The sequence below is a fragment of the Epinephelus moara genome, chromosome 24 (genome assembly GCF_006386435.1).
Source record: "Epinephelus moara isolate mb chromosome 24, YSFRI_EMoa_1.0, whole genome shotgun sequence".
Classification (NCBI taxonomy): domain Eukaryota; kingdom Metazoa; phylum Chordata; class Actinopteri; order Perciformes; family Serranidae; genus Epinephelus; species Epinephelus moara.
In genome coordinates, this window is record NC_065529.1 from 42663834 (window position 1) to 42682650 (window position 18817).

At 42.2% G+C, this 18817-nt stretch overlaps 1 protein-coding gene across 3 annotated transcripts in view; it reads right to left on the reverse strand.

Moving 5' to 3' along the window:
• Positions 1-18817, reverse strand: part of LOC126386578 (plasma membrane calcium-transporting ATPase 1-like) — a 143793-nt gene that overhangs the window by 106355 nt on the left and 18621 nt on the right. The window contains exon 1 of one of the 3 annotated variants that reach the window (XM_050038991.1): positions 10702-10903. The exons of the other annotated variants lie outside the window; for them this stretch is intronic. The gene's annotated coding sequence lies outside the window, so the exon portion shown is untranslated. Of the gene's footprint in view, positions 1-10701; positions 10904-18817 lie in introns of those variants that run through there. 3 annotated transcript variants of the gene reach the window in all.

The following is an 18817-nucleotide window of genomic DNA, read 5'->3' on the forward strand; positions in this document are numbered from 1 at the left end:
CAGCTCAGTCTCTGTCAATGATGTTCATTGTATGGACAATTACCGAGAATCATCTCACAATTCTGCACACACACACTAACACACACTACTTGTTGAATGACTCATCACAGGAAACAGTACAGGTGTGGACCTGCTGCCAGTTTCCTGTTTGTGTCTTTATTAACTTTAACCTATTCTCTTAACCCCTCAAACCTCACTGGGCAGTCAGTGGAAACTCATGATACGTGCCAACCCACAGAGCTTCAGTTAAAACTAAAATGGAGATCACAAAGATACCAAATATGTTGGTCTGAATTTAGGAGGAAATGATGCAGATACATAAATCACTTTACTGAGCCAGTGAAACCAGAAGATGACAGCATAGAGGAAAAACAATGGGTTTTAGTCTTGGACTTCTCAATATCCTAGATTTGCAGTTAAGCGGAGCTTGGTGAGCAAAATCTCAACCATCTAAAGAGTGTTTATTAAGTAAATATAGTAAGAGCTAGGGATGGGTAGAGTACTGGAGTACCATTTTCTTTTTTTTACTATTCAAAATGGGTAAAACCTCTTTCTGTTGTAGGGCTGCGTGCAGTGTATTGCTTCATTCAGTGCCTCCTTGCCCCACTGTCATTAGACTGCTGCGGGAGTGTGACCTCAACGCCAGGGAACAGTTGGTGGGAGTCCACCTGCACACACATATGCAAAACGACAGAGTCGAGCTGTTTCGGTGTCGATGTCGTTGGGACCGTTAAACTCCTTGGTGTTGAAAGTTAGCTTGCTGCTGTGTTAGCTCGTGCTACCAGCCAGACGGTGAACTGACTCTGGGGAGAACGACTTACAGATGGTCCTTCAGTGCTATGTCTAACTAATGTAATGGCAGCAACAGAAAGATGGCTGATATTTTTATTTTGTTTTTTGTTAACTTTGAGTTGGTTTAACAGACAAATTGAGGCCTGATGGTTCAATAAATTATTTTCAAATTTCAAACTTGAATACTCTATAATAAGCTAATGTGAGTACTCGAACATGGAAGTTACTTAAGATGCCCATCCCTAGTAAGAGTCAATGTGAAAATGTCAGAACAGGTGAAATACGACCGAACTCCTCAGGTCTTGTGAGGAAGTTTTAAATCAAATCAAGACCTTTTGTCACTGTCATGGGTAGGTCAGAGAAAGGTACACTGCAGCAATCAATTCTGAGTGTTATGACATGTAGGTTAACAGTCTGTGTTAGATTTAATGGGACTGATCTTGGACATGTTACATGAATGAAAAATGGACTGGAGAAATGGGTGGGAGTGAGTTTAACTTTGCTTCAGCACACACGGAGGAGGCATGAGGTCATCTTGGTGATAAATCAATGACAGCAGCTCCTCTTTCCATCCTGATTGGTTAAAAGCTGGAAGAGTCAGACTGGCTGAACGCTGTTGGGCTGCAGTCAGTGTTTGTTCAACGTTCAACTGGTGTCTTAAAGATCAGCGTTTCATCAAACACTCTCACTGGGATGCTTAATACCGACTGTATTGTGTTAGGGTTGTGGAGGTGAGCTCACATGCAGCTGTATGAAAATAAAACCACACTTCACCTGACGTCTGCAAACACACACTGAAGGTTGTAAATACATACAAAGACTCGTCTCCGTGTTTTCAGATGTACAAATATGAGCAGAGATTTGTTCGTGTGTATTTACATGTATAAATACAAGGTCTGACATTTCATTCAGACATGATTAGCTCATAGTATGAACTCTGACAGTTCAAACTCTTCAAGCTCTTGATCACCGCAGCCATTTGCTGTCCAATCAGAGGAACAGTTTAATATAACAAGAACAAACATCAAGTTCGGAGGAACATTAACGCAGCGATTTGAGCTACAGGAAAGGCGTCAGCTTTGCACACTAATAGCAGGACTGCCACTAGCACGTTATCAGCTCTCTTAATAAAACAGGCGGAGTCGGTGTTGACCGATAAAACTGTAGATACAGAGTTGACAGGGGAGTGACAGACATCTAAAACACTCTAGAAATGAACTCAGTGTGCAATGATATTCATAGATGTGTGAAAACACACGCACACGGTTCACAGAGTCTTTTGTTTCATGTCGAAAGCTCAGTCCTGGGATTCCTGATGGACTGGCTGGATGAGCGGACAAAGACAAACTGAGGCCCCACCTGTGTGAGTATGTGTGTGTGCATCTGATTACTTGACTGTTTCAGTAGAAATTAATGATGCCCTCTGTCTTTCATCCTTCCCGCTCTGCAGCAGAGCTTCAAACTACAGCAAGCTCATTGGCCAAATTCCTGTAGCAGGGATTATATCCAGTCCTGTCTGTATCCATGCCATTGGCTGGCACTACTGGGCCCACCCTGTTTTGACTGAGCGCTATGGAGACGCTTTCAATAGCTGACTCAAAACTCTACAATTCACTTCCTCCTGTCAGCCTTTTCAAAGGGGATTCCCTAAAAACTTGGCAGTGGCTTACGTCCTGCGTCACACGAGTTGTTTATTTACCAAATCTTTGCCTCAGTCCCAAAATTAGACCGACAGGAGACCTTGTGCCACATTGTAACTTAACTTCACACTTGCTCATGTACAACTGCCACAACTACGAGCAGAGGGTCCTTATGCGAGGGTCATAAGGACAGAGGGATGACGTATGCTGCAAAGCCCTGTGAGGCAAATTGTGATATGTGATATTGGGCTACTGATTGAACTACAATGAGAGTTCCCTGCAGATTTTCAAATGAACATGCACTCAGATTACGGGCTGAGACTTACACAAAGCTCGCTTGAGTGTGCACTGCTGCGTTCTGCAAAGCCCCGCCCATCCAGGTGAATTAGCAGTTTTTTAAGGGAGTCCCGTTTTAAAAGGATCAACTCAGTCATTGGCCATTAACTGAAGCTTGTTGAATCCTGAATTCCTCCTGAACCTTCTGTAGGAATTTGCTGCCTCTTATCACATTTATAATTAATAATAGGGCTAGTAGCAGTAGACTTGAGGGAGAAGCAGTGGTCTGTGCTCCCCCTAAATCATGAGAAAAGGGATTGCTCCTAGTTTTGAAGGCATTAATATGTTAAATCGAGCACAATTTTAATATACGAAGCCAGGTTTAAACATTTTAGCAACTATTTTGATCATCACTTAATCTTTAAAGTCATTGTGAGTATTTTTTAAAGTACACATGCTAGAATTTCACTGGTTGCAGCTTCTAAACGAGAAGTGTGTGTTTGTTTCTCTGTCTTCTATTACACCCTTTTCTTCTTAAGTTAGCACATGTGTATAGTTCTGTTTCAAACTCAGTGCCAAATCATTTGGAACAAAGATTAAGCGCTTCTCGGATGGAGATGGACAGTATTTTGTAGCGGTGCATCATTGCATCATGCCAGAAAAGTCGCAAAAATTGGCTTATCCATCCGTGTGTTGTATTTCTATCACTGCCGATCAGAGCTGATCGAAGCTGGAGCAGATAAATACCCGTGACTACTGCGGAGTGATTAGTCCTGGGAATGAATGCCGATTATAACCTTTCCCACAAAATACAAAAGCCAGATGTTTCTGGGTGTTAGTGGTTTTTTTGTCCGTTGGGAAAGAGGCTTTAGAGGTGGAGGGAGAGACACTGCTGATAAACTCAGAAGGACAAAGGAGACGGCAGCACAGAGGACGTGTGTGTCCTTCGTGTCCTTCTTAAACCAAGGAACGGCACCAGGGGGAAGACAGATCTGAACCAAACAAAGCAGCAACATCTGGAGAGTGTCCAGAGATTTAATAATCCTGTTTACAGCCTGAAGCTCAGCCTGTTCTTCACTGCAGAGTCCCGATCCACACTGATCGTACCCCAAATACACTCAAATAGACCCGCAGCAGCCTCTTTGTGTGTTTGTGTGTGTGTGTGTGTGTGTGTGTGTGTGTGTGTGTGTGTAGGGGAAGACACATCAGACACTGGTGGTGCTGGTCAGTCCCCAGGTGTGAATGTGCATGAGGAGCAGTCAGATAAAAGCCTCCATTGTTGCAGCAGATGAAGGAAAACAGCAGGGCTCAAACATTTAGAGCACTGTCCCTTTAATGTTTGTGCTTTTCATGAAACAACATCGTCCATTAGGGTTTTTCTATAGTAGGGGAGGCAGTCACGCTGCAGTCCAGCTAAGTTGCATGTCTCGATGACATGATGAAGCTTGTTGCCTGAAGCCATTTTTTTAATCTCACCGTGGCTGATACTGTTTGTTCTGTCCTCTGTTGCAATATTTATAACTCATCCACTGATCGAAAGTCCACAGAATATGTCCATATCTGGCTTATTATACCTGTTACTGTTAAATAATAGCATGGCTAACTTGGTGGCTAACACACTGAATTTTCTGTAATTCCTTCACAATAAAAGCATCCCAACAGTTCAACTGTGGAAAGCTTTAAATGTGAAGCAGCAGCAGCAAGAGCTTATCAAAGCTGTGACATGGCTGAAAGCAATGAGTAAACAGATGTCTGTGAGTACAAATAGCAACACAGGAGTGAAACTAAACTCCAAACCACAAACAAAAGGTCCACTTGCTTGTTTTTTCCTGACCTTCATCAACAGATAGATTAGAACTACTGATTGTTTAGCTGCTTGTATATACAGCAACCTGTTATCACATGACCAAAGCTCCATAATTAGGTCAAGGGACACCAAGTGAATCATCATCATCCATGACAACTTAGCAAACTCTATCCACTAATGAAAGCCATGAGATGTGGCTGAAAGCTGTAGAAAAAGACAAGTAAGTGGACCTCATGATTAAGGCTTCGTATTATTTAAAAACTCCTGACACCAGAACCCTTAAAGTGATACTCATTCCACTATAATACTGCATTTATTACCTATTTTTCTAATTCATTTGATACCCATCATGTAAATGGAAGCAGTCAATTAAAAAATGCCAACATCATTTGCTTTTCACTTTTAGTATTTGTTATTAATATCAAATTAGATAAATCACCCCTGAATGTGTTGTGCTTATTGACAGCTGAAGAAATTAACAGGCCAATCAGAGCTTTGAAGGCAGAGAGACAGAAAAATGACCTCAAAAATATCTTCAAAACATGGATGAGATTTTTGCAGCTTGTTGCAGACATCTTAAACTATTAAATCAACATATATCTTTGACTGACAACAAAAGTAAACCACTCCAAGCAGCCACCACCACAGCTCCTGTGTGGACTGAAAATGACTTTAAATGGACAGATACATCACTGCCAACATGAACACCATGACAGACTAAAGAATGAAGGAAGAAGAAATGGACATTTTCAAGTAAGAATGTGAATAAAAACTTGATTGTTAAAATGCCATCTCGAGCAGTCTGTAGTTTGACAGGTTGTTTTTAAGGCCTGTGACTGATGAGTCAGCAGGTCTCAGGTGTTTTCAAGTCCAACCTCACCACCAGAGGACCCTGTTTACTGTAAACGCTGCTCAACTTTGCAGCAACAAACACATCAACTTTCTGATACCTGGGAACAGTAGACCCATTCACTGCAACCCTGACCCCCTGACTCTTTTTTTTAATGAGGGTATTTTCCTGTGAAAGCTGGTAAAATGTTTAGTTCAGCTGGATTTGGAAGATGAAATCCTCCACGTGATCTCTGACAGACAGCGTGTATTAAATCTGCATGTCCGTGTGAATGTTTGTGTTCATGTTCAGCAATAAACACTGCTGGAAGCCATACAGGCTGAGAGACATGCAGGGTCTAAATATCACTGGTGCACTGTGTGGCCAAAAGTATGTGGGCAGCCTTGTTAAATACTTTTCCCATGTCATTTTCAAAGCAGGCATTCAATAAATGTAATTTGGGCCCTAACTACCCATCATGTTGCCATAGAAACTGACAGAGTGATATCATAGCTGGAGGTGTTCGGATGTCAAATCGGCAAAAACTTTTCTATAACGGTGTGGTTGAAGTCTAATTTATCAATTTCTCCCTCGACCCCCCCGTCCTCCCACAGATGTAAAAACATGGCGATGGAGGTGTACATGGAGGCCAAGAGCTGTCTGCAGCTCCTAATCTCTCGACAACATTAACGCCCTGTTTTAAGTGGCCCAATCAAATCCCTCTCGCAGCTACACACCACCCACAGGTTCTGTTTGACTCAGATAAACGTCACATTAAAGATAAAGTTGCTCCTACTGTTGTTTCAATGTGACTTTAATACTGCAGCGGGAAATGAAATGTGCTTCCACCTTCCAGCTACAGTTTGTGTTTGGCCTTTTCCTGTTTGTGAGTCAGACCTTATCACCAGACATCAGTGTTGGACCTCACTAATGCTCTTGTGGCTGAATGAGGCCAAAATCTAGCGGAGGCTGTTCCCAGAAGAGTGGAGGCTGTTACAGCAGCAGATCGATGCTTGGAATCACATGTCCATTTACGGCTGCAATAATCACATGTCCTCCTAGTTTAGATATGAAGTGTGTGATGTGAATTTAATCAGCTCAACTGAAATGATGCAAACTATCAGGGTTGACAAAAAGGTAGAAGTGATGGGCCATTTCTCTCCACGTTCATCCGTCCTTCCCTTTGTTCTATACAGGAACCCTTGGAGTCAAACTGTTTAGATGAGTTTATGCATATATTCATGTTCCTCCTCCTATTCCCACTCTGACCCGCGTGCTCTTTGAAGGGGAACTCCTTTGAAGTGCGTCAGCATCTGTGCAGCGAGGATCCTCCCAATTACAGCTAACGAGCTCCGCAGGGCTGCGAGGGCGGGGCGTCCCCGGCTTTGATAAAGCCCAGGTGAAAGTACCTGCAGCTGGGGTCGGAGCCAGCTGACCTCCTCTGGGCTGCGCACTGACAGGTGGAGCGACCCCAACCAAAAACCCTCCGAGGCTTCAATCAAACACTGCTGCTGCCGCTCTGACACTGATCATCAAAGTCCGGTTTTCCATTGGCTCATCTTTTTGTTTTCCATATGCTGTTAGCAAAGAGCTTAAAGAGGAAATGAAACAACCAAATGAGGGCTGAGCTGTTACTGAAATAATAGAAGCAGCAGAGGACGGATGTTTGGCTGCAGTGACTGTAAGTGACAAGCACTTAATGACAAAGTGTCTGATATAACTTTATGAACTGCTGCTGTTGTTAGTCTGATGGACGTGCTAGCTCTCACAGTACATGTTAACAACCTGACCAATGGTATTTCAGCAGGAGTAATCCAGTCTAACCCTTCTCTGTTCATTAGCAGTGCTTCCACTGTCTCACTGAGTGACAAGCTAACGTTAATGTAGGCAGGCCAGATCAACAAAATCAAAGAACAGACTGACAGGCAATTTACATCCACACTAATACACTGTCATGTTAAAACTTTGCTGGAGCCTATCCCAGCTGACATTGGGTGAGAGGCAGGGTACACCCTGGACAGGTCACCAGACTATTACAGGGCTGACACATAGAGACAGACAACCATTCACACTCACATTCACACCTACGGACAATTTAGAGTCACCAATTAACCTGCATGTCTTTGGACTGTGGGAGGAAGCTGGAGTACCCGGGGAGAAAACCCACACTGACACAGGGAGAACATGCAAACTCAAACCAGGAACCTCTATTTTTTCAGAGCGCAACATCTGTGTCTTGAGATAAACAGAGTTCAACATGACACGCGACAAGGAACAACCAATCACAACTGGTAGATATCTTTCCCTACTTCCACAAATATCAGCCTGTGGTAACTTTATCATTTTAGTGCAGGGCTACTCTGTCACATGGACAATATCTTAGGCCTCATACACACAACAAAACAACGCCTGACAGAAGATCAGCTCCACACTCCGGATTTCGAAGTAGGCTATGATACAGTGGTGGTTATGGTCGCTTAGCAACCTCAGATGCAACCTGCCTCTGCGCTCTTGAACCCAGTGCCCTACCTCGCATTTTCCAGGTGGTTACAGAAGCGGCATGTGTCCCCACCCTAAGGCAGTTGAGGTGGTGGACAACATAGATTAGGAGCTGGTTAAAGCATATATGGTGACATACTAGATTGGTACCAGGAGTATTATCCATCACGGAAACCATAGCAATGGGAGAGGAGCACCAACGTAAGAAGGATTAAATCACAGAAGATTTGTAGACCTAGCTATAATGTTCTGGCTTCACATTTTATGACAGAAAAGACCCAATCAGGAAGCTAACGTGTTTGTCTGTACCATCGTTGTCAAAAGTTTCGGCTCATCCACACGAAGACATGACCCAAGAGTTTTCAAACTAAAAGCAGTATTTTCAAGAGTCTCCACTTAGGGGTTTTGAATCTTTGGAATAGTGTGGACGAAATGCATAACCATAGCAAAATGTTGTGTGTTTTAAAATGAAAATATATGAGTGTGGATGTAGTCTTAGGATGACCCCCAGCTAGAGTTCCAGCCATTACCTGTCACAATTACACACTAAGGATTTTGATTTAAAACAGAACCTAACAATCTGAAGATTTTCCCCCACATGGCACAGTAAATAAAAAGTGACGGCCCTATTTATGACCCACATCAACCGTAAATTTCTTTTTGGAACTGAATGTAGGACACTGCCGCGGTTACATGTCTAACCATTCATCCGTTTGCTGTAGTCGGTGGTGATGATGACTGCTAGCAGAGAGAAGACTCTGATGACTCAGGTTTCAGGACTGTTTTCTGTGTGTACAAACAGTAGGCTGTGTAATAAATTATAAAGGGAGGGACTGAACGTGAAAGCAAAGGCAGGTTGTGGAACATGAAACAAGGCTAAAGGAGGAAGGAAAAGAATCTGACTGCCGCCCTAACAGCTCGACATTTCCCACAGTGACTGCTGAAGCACTCAGCTAATTTAGAGACGGAAACTGCTGACTGCTCCCAGAACACAATGGGTCTGAAGGCTCCTGGTCTTTGAATATGTTTTGGGGGATGTGGTCAGCCTAATACAGGGTTGCTCTTCAGAGATTGAGATAAGCTGCTTCCTATAGCTGTTTGTGAATCACTACAGTTTGACATGCACTGTTGTTCAGACCAGAGCTGCGCATTCACATGTAAAGCAGCTCCATGAAATCAGACAGGAGTTAACTTACATATTCATTTATTCATTACTTCAGGTGCTGCATGGCCTTGTTTAGATTCAAGCTGCTTCTATTCACTGTATTTAAATTTTCGCCATTTTAAACTAGTTGAACTGAAACAGTTTTATTTACATAGTCGCCCAATACTTAATCTTTAGAGCTCACGGGACAGAGCCTCTTAAACAGCACTAAAACTTAATTGTTAAACGTAAAGTGCCTTCATTGCGGTCAGTTTACTGCGGTTAGGATTCCTTCAGCGTTCACCATTTAATAGCCTAATTATCCACAAAGGTCTCCTCCTCTCCAAAAAACAAACTAGGTGATTAAAACTGGTAAAAACAATGAATAAAGCTGTTTCACAACAAAAATCAGTGTTTCCCCAATGTTGTTTGGTTCAGGGAAGAGCTACTATAGCCCAGCTCCTACTAATGTGTGCTCACCTTTCTTCTCTGATAACTTAAGGTCCAGACGTTCAGGAGGTTTTTACCAGGAGCCAAATCATCCACAGAGGTTTCTTCCTCTCCAAAACAAACGGACCAGGTGATTAACACCGGGAAATACAAATAAAAAGGCAGTTTCACGATAAAAATCGGTGTTTCTCCAATGCCATTTGGCACGGCAGTGGCTGGAGCCAAGCTGCCACTGATGTTTGCTCAGCTTGTTTCTCTGATAATTTAAGATCCCGACATCCTACAAGTAAAATCCTTCATCTGGTTAAATATATAGGTGAAAATGACCAAAATCTAAAAAAAGTGTTTTGCAAATATGTGTCTTAAAGGTCCAGTGTTTAGGATTTTGTTGCACCATTATGAGAAAGGATTTATTATTCATAACTATGTTTTTATTAGTGTGTAATTGCCTGACATTAAAAACGGTTGTGTTTTCATTAGGCGTACCTTAGAATGAGCCATTCATATATGTTTGAAGCAGAGTCTGCCACGTTGTTTCTACAGTAGTCCAGAACTGACAAATCTATAGATGGGGCCATTGGCATTCTTGCGTTGGCCTCAGTGGTTCTCCTACGCACTTGGCACACAGGAGAAGTTTCAGTTTTGTAACCTTCCTGCTAGATGCCACAAAATCCTACACTCTGGATCTTTTAAAGTCAATTTATGACAGCTTCTTGCAGACAACTACAACCCTGACGAATGCGCAAAGAGGATTTAACGCCTCTGACAGGCTATGGAGACCAAATAATATGAACCATGTCCTTGAAAAAGATTACAGATTTCTCTGGGTTTGAACATTTGTGGAAACATTTGTGATAAAGTAAGAACATATCTCAACAAAATATATAACATTGGTCTAGTTGTTGACATTTTAATGTGTAAAAGTTATATATTAGATCTTTAAGGGCAGCTGACACCATTACATTATTATGCATTTTAACTAAAATGAATCTCAACTCAAGGTCGTCTTACTGGCTTTCTTCTGCAGCTTTCATTAAAGGTTTGGAAATTTTCCCACCTCCCAAACAGAGACATAAACATGATGTCATCCTGAATAATGAAAACTGAAGGAGAATTAAAAGGACATCCAGTCTGATTATCAGGATATCGATCGTACCCCTCATTAGACTGAACCAGACTCCATCTTTGATAATGACCCATTTAGGAAAATGACAAAAACAAAATGCTAATAGAGATATTGAGACAGCAGGTGTTCAGAGGTTACCTGTAGAAGTGCAGCTGTAGAGTGAATCTGGATTTGTTCCAAACTGACCAGTCAGATAAGAAAATGAAGCCTCTCCTAGTGACACCTGATACGTGTTGTACTTTAATGTCACAAACTGTGTCTCAGTGTGTGGCTTTTACAGCCAGAGGTCACCTGACACGTGGAAACACTGATATCTGAACTTTAGAGACAAAGTGAAACAAGAAGTTGACACATGTTGTTTTGCCCTTCTCACGATCCTGACTTCTCTGATACCCAAGACGTGTTGAGGACATGGTCTCTCTTTGTGTCGTCTTGTCAGGATGTTTGCAGCCCTGCGCTGTCATATTTTTAGCTTCTGATTCTTCTTCTACATTTACCTCATGAGGAAAATGCTGCCGTGTCCCACTCGGTGTGCCCTGCTTATCAACGAGCTGCAGACACCCGCTGTTATCTAACGTGTTGGAGACACTCTCCATGTCGCGCACGCAGCACTCACACACTTCTGTAAACCTACTTTGTAATGTTCTTAAAGCCCAAGCTGTTAACATAACATACACTGTTGGCATAAAGACATTTTCATGGAAACAACAGGCTGTGTTCTTGTCTGTTCTCGAGCACTGTCTCACTTCAGAGTTCACCTATGGAAAAGATCACTCCAAATGCCAACAGACACGACGACCTCTCCTCTTCGCTAAACTTTATTGACACAAAACATTCATCAGCAGCCTGCTGTTACCAAACAACATGATGTCTTCACTGCTGTCTGTCATTTGAGCTTCATTTCCCCTGCAGGATACGGTACTGTCTGGCCCGACTCACTTGGAACCGTTCTTTTTGGTTTTCCTTTGGCAAAGGTTGTGGATAGTACCTGGTACTTTTTTTCGTTTCACCTCAGTTGAGGTTCCTAGTCACTTGCATGACACGGGACATCCTGCACAAACCTGGCATTTTTAAATAGTCAAACTACAGTCAATACAACTGCATTTTTCTTATTTACTCAACCCAGAGTTTAAAGACGTGGCAGCCTGCAAAACTACGTTATCATCAGCTGTTTGTTTGCTGATGAGGATGATAAAGCAACGCGCAACAAGTGTTTGTGTTGACTTTAAGATGACGTCACTGCAGTTTCACACAGCATTGCTTTGGCAATCAACAAAAAAATCCCTCCTTAAACGATGTGTTCCTCTTGGCAGTGGAAAAAAAAAAAAGAGAAAAGTACCTAGTTCCAAAATTGAGTCAAGCAGAGTCGAGCTGAGCCGAATCATGCAGTGAATACGAGGCATTGTTGTTGGTGGCGAGTGTCTGTGACCACTGGTCACCAGTTTTCACTTTTCAGAGTCTGAACTGTGTCATTGTGATTTCTGTCACGCTGCACTCAACACCACCGACCTTATAAAAGCAGCTGCACGTACAGGGTTTCCCACATCGTAATAAAGGAAGGGAACGCTGCTGCCTCGCTGGAAATAAAGAACTTCCCCAGAAACATTAATAGAAATTAAAACAGGACGAGGCGCTTCATCTCACAGCAAAGGCTACTTATCTCATTTTCTAATTCATCTAATGAGCGTGTGAATGAATGATTGCAATGTCAGGAAAAAAGAAAACCTTCAGGGTTTGCACAGTTTGGGAAAATTCACGACAAACGGCCCAGTCAGTCACAGTCAGCTGGAAATGTGTTAAGATACTGACTAGTTTTGGAGCGAGTCATTTTTCAGATTTTAAGGATTTACATGCTACATCAGACATCTATATTAATATTTAAAGATACTGAGTCCATGTGTACCAGAGGAGACAGTCTACATCTTCTACAGAACAACGGAGGTGAAATGATGTCATACCAGTTAAAATGTTCGCACTACAACTTTCAATTATCTTTAACCTTTGTGTCTGCTGACTGATCCTCAAATGTGTAACTAGTGTAATCAGCGTCATCTCCACAAGTAGCTGTTCAAACCTCACTCCTGCTGTATTATTAACTACAATGATGGATCAAGGCCTTCAGTTTCACTGTGGACACAGTGCTGCAGTGGACAGGGAAATAAAATCAATGAATCAATCAATAAAACAGTGTAGTGTCCTTCCTGTACCTCCTCATGGAGCTAACCGTACAACTATTTTTGACCTGCAAATATCTGATGGTACTTGAAGGTCAGATACACATCAGTAGAGCTTACACCCTGCCAACATCTGATCTCACATCTGATGTGAATCTAAGATAAGTCAATTTTTTTGTGAAGTCGGCCCTGCGGTCCTCCGGACACAACACAAACACAGAGTCAGAGGGAAAGTTGCACAAATGCAGCACAGGCTGTAAAAATATATTAAAAGCATTATTTTTTTCCTGACAATCAAAGAAATAAGTGAAAGAGCCAGTCAAAAAAAAATCAATGTGACCATCAGCTGAAGAGGTCGGGTCTACATCAGAGTGCAGGGCTCATTATGAGCACCATTATTTATCTGTACAGTGACGGACTGTCCAGCTCGGTCTCTGGAGACTCCACCTGTCTAACTGATTGATTTTACAACAGCCTTAAGCTGCAGACTGAAACATCTTTTAGTCGACTGTCCGTACAGACCAGGAGTCAAGCTAGGAGACTGAGACAGCAAACACACCTCTGGAGCTGTCAGGAGGAACTTCATCATTGGAACTCCTTGTTTCAATCACTGCAGGCACCAAACACACATCAGCCTGTGTTTACATTTTGGCAAATTGGCACCACTGAAAATGCTGAATTCGCAACTATCACTGGGTTACTTTGATGCTGAGGGAAACTGAAAAATGAGATGTTTCTTTAGCAAGTTCTGGAGTTACAACTAATGTTTTTTTAATGATTCCTAAGCAAATTTATGGACTTTTATTCCCTATTGACATCAGTGAAATTGACTTCCTCGGAAAGTGTCAGTCACGCTGAATCTATAAATATGTATATCATGTCTGTGTGTGTCAGACTTCACTGAGCTTTGACATTTTTTGACGTAAATAGCGTTAATCAGGCGCCAAGTGTTTTTAAAGTACTTTCAATTCCTCTATGTGTCACTGCTGCTGCAGTTGTTGCCCGTGTTGATAAGCAGGTCAAACTACACAATACATAACTTCCTGTTGTTGTCATAACCCCATCATGTACCTGTCCCTTTCACCTCCTGCGGTATCTTTGCCTCATACCTCTCCCTCTAGTCATCCCTTTAAATGCTTTGACAGCATGCATCTACTGTCTCTGGTTCTGCTGTTATCCCCCACTGTTCCACTCTCCTCTTTAATGATGTTCATGTGTAATATACAGTAGAACCTTACACCAAAGGCTCACATGTTTTTAGAAAGGTTGCAGGTTTCTGCAGCAGAAAAGGACTAGAATAGAATAGAATGAGTAGAAACCTTTATTGTCATTGTATGCTTGATACAACAAAATTGGACTAGAGTATATGTTGCTTTATAAAACCAACACGCTTTTCGGTGCAGTGAAATACCCCGCCACCCATCAGCCTCTTCCAGCCCTCAGCAGTGAGACAGCATTACTCAGCCTCAAATGACTGTTGGTGGAGCATCTTGTGACTGCGAGCAGAGTGGAAAAAAAGCCTCACAGTCTGCTGTTTGTTGGGCTGAAAACCAAGTTGGACAATGTGACACCAAACATTCCTGGGTTTTTATGAAAAATAACTGTTCGGGCTGTCAGAGAGCGGAGTAGGAAACACAAGCTGCCATTCATGCCGACGGATGGGAAGAGGTTTATCTTACAGTCCAATCAGGGAGCAGCGGAGCGTGACAGGGTCGTATTCAGAGCAGGAATGTGATGTGAAGATGGGACACAGGAAACATTTTTCTGTCTCAGTGGACAGTGTGACGATCTACTGAACATACGACATAGAGACAGGACGTGCTGGAGTGTCTCAACCAGAGTCCTGCAGGTATCCAACAGCGGTGGCCATTCAAATGCCTGATTAATAGCTAAAAATCAATTACATAAGGTGGGTCGTACATAAATAGGACAAGCACACATATACTTTCTCCACCTAAATTTGTGTGCATGCAGGTTTTTTTAAGTAGTATGCATAATTGTTTTGTTTGTGGTGTGTCACGTTAGTCACGGTCAGAAAACAGGTTAGTAAACAGTAGAAATTACACACTTTTTTATAACTCTTACTTATTTAGTCTCTCATTCAAACTTGGTGCAGGCTAAATTTTGAACAATGTTTGAATGCTGTTTCGACGGAGGTGGATGGAAGTGTTTACATCCCTGCAATCAGAAGTCAATCAGACATGATGCAAATTTCCCATGACTACTGCAGAGTCATTTGTCCCGGGAGTGAATGCCGATTGTCGCCTTTCCCGTAAAATACAAAAGCCAGATGTTAGTGGGTGTTATGGCTCGTTTTCACTTACGTATGTGACTGGTGTCTGTAGATCCATAAATATACGGATGATGCCTCTAGTGTCCAACACAAGGAAGTGCAATTCTTTACGGATGGACAGAAACCTGATAGAAACTACCTGTAGCCATGGGGGAGAGGCTTGTTTTGTCTGTTTTTCACTATCCAGTAGTTTGTAATATGCGCTTGGAACATAACCGGGACAAAAACAGGACCAATATTGCATAGCAACAAATAAATTAAGTTGTTGACCTGCCAGGTACGTAGCATGTTTTGTGAAATCTTGAATTAAAGACGTATGAACGAGTCATAATGACAATCTGACTGTATATAATGTATAACCGTATTTTAGCAGAGTAACATTACTCAGATTCACAATGTGTTAAAACAAGATAAACAAGTTATTTTTAATCAAACACACTAACTTGATGATCAATAAAATTGAAGCATAGCCTGTTAGCTAGTTAGCAGCCTATTAGTTCAGCTAGCACATCATCATACGGTCTCTCCCAAAAGCACTGCGATATATTACATTTTTTTGAACGTACTCAAGGAAAATTCCGGACTGAAATATTACCGATGGGAGAAGTTTAACAGGAATATCGGATATTATGAAGATTCCCATAGGAATGAATGGATTTCCCATTGACTCGTCTTCGTACACATATGTAAGTGGAAACAAGGCGTTAGTGGGGTTTTGTCCACTGGTGAGAGGCTTTACAGTTGATTTAGGAATTTTCTACACTTTTTTTCAGGAGGTCATTTTGAAACTTTGCATGGACAGAACACATTTTATTGCATGATTAAGCAATAAAGCTTAGCTCGATGACGGAGAACGGCTCAGGAGATGAGGATTGACGTTACATCGCATTAACAACTTTAAGAAACTGAGGTTGAAAACAGCACCAGAGGAGATATGTTGTTGTTTAGCAGGTTGGATTATGTCTGAGGAAAAAAGAGTTGTGCACAGCGTGTTTTGTTTTGTGAGGTGTAGAAACATATAATTATGCTCAGAGAAGCTTTTTCTGCAGGGACACACAGAGGACATCGAATGCAGCATCTGCTCTGATCACAGATTATCACAGGAGATCAGTGACGTTACTGCAATCCTACAGCACAACTATGTGTCTTACAGTATATTACATTGTCACACTTTCATAATCCCTCTAAACAATAAAGACAAAATTTGCACAAGCCCATAAACAATGTCAGTGCGTAAACATCTCCACTTAAAGTTAAGAAGTGATCTGATATTCACATTAGCTTTCACTTATCTTAATCACTTTGACACAAAGAGGTTTAAAAGTTTGATATGTTGGGTAAAAGCACTGGTATCATATCAGTGCACTCCGTGCTAATAGATCTGAGTGATTTGTAGTTTCAGCACCACTTGCAACTAAACTCTTTTCAGCGCTTTGACCTCACCTGCCACTTCAGCTTCTTTCAGTACTTCAAATTCAGCTTTTACTACCACAGAGATAACTTTTTAAAGCCAAAGACTCATCCATAGCGACCATTTTGTTCACTTTCAACACACATCAGGTGCAACTAGAGGCTCAGTGTCTTGTTCAAGGAAACTTAGGGCTCTGACACACGAAGCCGACGGTCAGCCACTGGTCAATGTCGGGCCATTGATGAGCATCTGTTGCTCTGGTTTTGGTGGTCCGGTAACATTGGCACTTTTTTTTTTTTTTTTGATCAATTCAGCATGTTGAATTGGTATCGGGGTCAGTGGAGCCCATCGATGAATGAAATCTGATTGGCAGGTCAATGTAGTGCACAAAAAGAGAGACAGAGGTGAGGAAACAAACGAAACAAACTTTGAATGATGAATACAGACTACTGCTACATGCTGGTATGGAGAGTTACTTCCTGTCACTCAGGCGCTGACGGTGTGTGCTGGTTGTCCACTGGCTGTTTGTGGTGTGCTCAGTGCAACTTTTTGGTTGAGACACAGGAGCTGAGGATCAAACCACCAGCCCTGCAGTATATTGATGACCTGCTCTACCACCTGAGCTACAGATGCCATTCTCTTAAGAAAATGGGGTGTTTTTTTGTTTGGACACTTTCTCATGCTGTTGAAAGCAGAACACAATGGTATGGAACATTCAGGGTCACATGACAACGTGCTGTATGTGAAACTGTGCTGAGTGTACAACCACACACATAGCTCTCACATGCTTCTCCCTCGTTTTTTTTCTCCTAGTGAACTTTGAAATGAAAAGCCACTTCAGTTTCATTGAGCACATGATCTCGCAGCGCTGAGGCTAAAGGCTCGCTGAGGGAGCCGAACTGTGAAAAACACAATCACAGGTCAGACGGAACAAACCTCCAGATGATCTGATGTCAGATGTCACAGAGTTAGAAGGATATTTAGGATTCAGGAAGCTGAAGTAGTACAGCTGAGAATAAACTCAGCTTTTGTACAAAAAGTTTTTTTTCCCCTTTCCCAAACAGCAGAGGAGCGAGCAGGTCCCTGTTCCTTCTTGATGTGTTTTATGTTTTAACAGATTTCATCTTGTCCCAGTTTGGAGCGTCTTGGCTGTGACAGCAGAGTGTGTGTTCAGATCTGAGCTGTGTGTGTCTGTGTGCACAGGCTGTGATGAATGGCTGCGTGCTGATTGTGTGCAGTCACCATGGCCAACAAGAGAACCACGCCCAGCTCTCCAACACAAACACTGCATTCCACCGAGCCCACTCCTCACACACACTCACAGACCAGTAACCAGGACCAGGACTGAGGTTTGAGCAGGACTCAGACCTGGTGGACAGAGGTGATGTGTGTGCTGCAGAGTTCCCTGTTGGCAGAGCTCCCGGTCAGCTCGACATCACACTGACAGGAGGGCAGAAAACAAACCGCAGCAGGGGCTCTGCAGCGTCTGCAGTCTGAACAGGAACCACGACTGACTGTCAGCAGGGTTTCCCCACAAAACTGACTCATCTCATGTCTTGACCAGCTTTGGCAACCTTTTAAAAACATGCAGGAAACCATGGCTGCACTGCCCAAACAATAATCATAGAAATACCATATATGGTATGTTTTTTTTAAAAGATTCTAAATATTTGAAATGCACTTGTGAGGCTCCCTGAATAATTCATTAAATTGTAAAAAAAAAAAAAAAAAAGAAAGAAAGAAAAACCGGTGTTGAAAATGGCTTCATATTAAGGGTGTGTAATTTCCTGTTTCTTTAGCCTATTTTTAACAGATATTCTACAATACTGCTGTAAAGAAGATTCACCACTACACCGTCTTTGCTTTTTTGCCGACATGATGTTTAGTCTAGTGTGTGTGTGTGTGTGTGTGTGTGTGTAGTCCTGTCACTGCCGCTGTCTTTTTTTTTTTTTTTTTTTTACAGATGACGATTCAGCTCTGTTACTACCTCCACTACCTGCCTGGCAACGGGACAATTCTGTCTCGCCATTTTGTGTCCGTACCTTTTAGGCTTTACAGAACGAAAAATAATTGCGTAGCAGTCCCGCCTTGAACAGGCAGTGTAAAAGGGGCTTTTGATATCTAGATACATGGTCAACAATGGATTACAAAAACAGACACATGACAGTCCCTCCAAGATTTTGTGATGTTGCAACAGCAACAGTTGATGCAATTTCAGCCAACCCCAAACCTTGCAATTTTTGTCAAATCACTGCAATTTTAACGCCAATTTGACAATTTAAGAAGAGTACAATCTCATTTCATTGTAGAGCTGTGCGCTCTCTCGGTATATCATGACACCCAATAACTGAGTCAAACCATTTTAGCGGCCCCTTC